The 3,476-nt window shown below is 36.2% G+C and overlaps 1 long non-coding RNA gene across 1 annotated transcript; it reads right to left on the bottom strand.

Moving 5' to 3' along the window:
* Nucleotides 1–467: 467 nt before the first annotated feature.
* On the bottom strand, nucleotides 468–1,784 carry LOC116040770. Its single transcript, XR_004102757.2, has 5 exons — nucleotides 1,618–1,784; nucleotides 1,439–1,511; nucleotides 1,154–1,242; nucleotides 966–1,068; nucleotides 468–634 (listed from the first exon to the last, which is right to left on the bottom strand). It is a non-coding gene; the product is annotated as an uncharacterized LOC116040770 (long non-coding RNA).
* Nucleotides 1,785–3,476: the final 1,692 nt, after the last annotated feature.

Raw genomic sequence — 3,476 nt, forward strand, 5'->3', positions numbered from 1 at the left:
TGAAGACACCTAAAATTAGTCCCAGTCTGTGGCTGTTCTTACCTGTATTTTTAGATTTGGCGATTTTGCCCTAGAAAAGAGAAAAAGCTGTTCAATGTGTTGAGAAACAGTATGTATATTTTGATCATTAACCCTTGCCTTTTTTCTTCTAAGAGTCTTTGTATCTAAAAGTAATGTTACTTAATGTCATTTTAATGTTATTATAATGTTGCAAAAACCAAATAATAATCATGAAAATAATATTAATTCTGCATGCTTATTTCAATGTGCGTAGAACCAAGACAGTGTATTCACCTCATCCTTCTAAGAAAGATCGTAAATAAATAGCATGTGATTTGGAACATCAACTTAATGTCGTATTTTATGCTTGAAATGATGTAGTAACAATGTAGTCCAAAGTATGACATCCTCCGAATTTACAAGTTAAAGCTACCACTCCAAATCATCAGTGACTTGAACTTAATGCAGGCAGCTACAGGTAGCCAGCAGAGCTCAATAAGGAGCACCCATACCGTACAAATGCCTACTACTTACCAAGGGAGTTAAACAACAAAGTCCCAAGTCTCTCCCGCTCTTGAGAGATGGGGAGGCATTGGAGGTGCCATTGCTGTCCCTGGAGGACCATTTCTGCAAACTAAAAGAGCAACAGAAAGTCTATTTTAATGAAATAACGTAACTTATAATAAATGTGAACCTTATAGAACAGTGCAACAAATTGTGGTAAAAAAAAAAACATTTTGGGAAAGGGACTATATTACAAGAGAAGATTATGGTGCTCATTTAATAATTATACGATCATGACTCCTATATCGTATGCTGAAGATAGTACTGTGTCCATGTACAAAATCCATTAATATTTGATCTGCGACTTTCATTCAAAATTGCTCTAGTTAAAGTGAAAACTAAAAATATTTATATTTTCAAAAGAAAACAGAAACATTATGCAGAAAATTACCAAACTGTACCATTATTGAGAACACTCCACATGACACAGAGTCATTTTGTAAGTCATGGTCCCTGTTAATCATCTTCCACGGCCCTTGGCAGCCTCTGCTAGCAGCAAATAAGCTGAAACATTAGAGAAAATAATTGTGAATTCACTCTGCTGAATTTTCATTATCTCATTTTATAGAGCAACACAAAAACCTTGTACCTCCAATTTTCGATAATTTGGAAGCAACGCTGTGGTTGCTTCTCCAAGGAGTCAATTTAGGTAATAGTTCCCTCTTTCAAGTTGCAATGCTACACAAAAGATGGGAAAACATATGAGAAATTGTTTGAAGGAGAATTTCAACCAATCTGTGTTGAAAATTATTTTAAAATGTGAAGCACTAACAGCTCAAACAACACAAATGAGAATGGCACAACAGCAACAATAATGACTAGTGTGATGCTATTTAACGAATAACAGTCTCTGCATAACCTAACAGCAACCTACAAAGAGGGTCCAGTGGCACTCTCCCAGCAAGTAGGGCCCGAAGACGGCACTGGCTCCTTTTTTGAATGTTTTTCTGACAGGAAAAGAAGAAAACATTCATGAACAAACATAAATAAACTTGACACCTAATGCGTTCAGCAGCACTGAACAATAACCTTAAACATTTACATAACTCTTACTTTTAAGAAATAAGTACTCCTGGCCCTGGAGCTGCCCTCCAAAATTAGGCGCATAGCCTGACTATTAATTGCCTCTGTCCCAGGCTGGCTCTAAGCGAGGGAGAGAAATGGTTTAAGTCATTAAATCATGTTATATCTATATTTGATTTGTATGTGTATGTATGTATGTATGTGAGTGAGTGAGTGAGTATTATAAAAGGTATGGGCATCCATTACCTGGGGAAGTAATACATAAAAAATATATATATATACTGTATAAACTGCAATAAATCACAATAGAGTCAAGGTGAGTGAAAGGCTGATACAGTTATATAGCCAAGAAGGGGAAGAGGATAATTTTTGAAAAGAAATAGAAAATGACCTCATCTGGAAGTTCAAATGGGCCTAAAAGGGCCTCCAAACTGCCCAGAAAGATTTTGAAGGGCCCAATTGTCCCAAGGACATCTTCACTATGAAGTCCTTGGGACTTCAGTGTTTCTAAGTCTGCATGGGCGAAGCCCAAACAGCTATAATCCATCAAAGACAAGCAGCTGACATGAAATCATCAAATACAGTCTTAGACCAACTATCTAGCATCATAAACAGCTATCAGTAAATTGATTTATTTTAGCTGTTTGATTTTCAGGATGAACCTGCTTTAACCAGACGTGCACATGGCAAGAATGCCACACAAACCTGACCACAGGAATGCTAGGCTACTTAAACGTTATAGCGTTAGCCTATTATTTATAGATTTAGATCGTATACATGAATGGACATTAAAATAAGCGCATTGTTTTCTCATAATTGAAGTCTTTATTTATTTTTAACATTTTTATCAAAACAAAACCAAACACCCACAAAAGACAGCTTCCAAACACGATTAATTCACATTTGTATTTTGGGCCCATTATCAATAACCACTACAGACAGACACAAAAAAGATACAATAAAATCAAATTATAAAGTGCCTATACATGTAACACCACAAAAATAATAGACTTAACAAAAGACAAGCGCACTAAAAAATAAAAAGAATCCATCAATCTCAGTCAAAAACCCTTCCCCAAGATTTGTCAAATCCCTCCATATCATCATTAATCCTGGCTAAGAATCTTTCATATGACACAATTTTCAGCATATTTTCTTTCCACCTGTTAAACTCTGGAGGAGATGGATCCTTTCACACACTGAGAATCACTCGAGCAGCTGTAATCACCCCCACCTTTATAACCACAAAATCATACTTCAAAACTCCCGGTAACACAGACTGATCCCCTAATAAGCACAATCTTGGTGACATGGGTATTGTCAAGCCAATCCACCTTCCTATACTGTCCAGTACTCTTTGCCAAAAGGGGTAAACTGTCCCACATTCCCAAATAGCATGCAGAAATGTCCCTGGATCTGAGCTGCATTTCCAGCATATATTATTGGGCATAATTCCCATTCTGTGAAGTTTAGAAGGAGTGAAGTACCACCTATGTATTAATTTGTACTGAGTAAATTTACCCCTGGCCTCTCTTATATATTTATTGGAGTGTGACAGAACTTTGCACCAATCTTCTTTACCAATGACACAACTCAGATCTCTCTGCCAGATGGTCCTTGAATTTTCACATATCTCTTTTTTTAAATTGTTAAATAATTTGTAGAAAACAGCTGAACCAGACAATTCTAAAAACTCCACCACTGCATTTGTGCTTTGAGTAAATTTTCCTTTGGTAATACAATCCCTTATTTGTAAATATTTCCAAAAAATAGTTTTCCTAGTCAGACCATATTTTTGGGTTATTTCACCAAAGGACATAAACACTCCCTCTGAATGAAGATCACTTATCCTGTGTATGCCTTTGACAAGCCATTCATTCCAATATACA

The sequence above is a fragment of the Sander lucioperca genome, unplaced genomic scaffold (genome assembly GCF_008315115.2).
Source record: "Sander lucioperca isolate FBNREF2018 unplaced genomic scaffold, SLUC_FBN_1.2 Unpl_109, whole genome shotgun sequence".
NCBI classification, from domain to species: Eukaryota; Metazoa; Chordata; class Actinopteri; order Perciformes; family Percidae; genus Sander; species Sander lucioperca.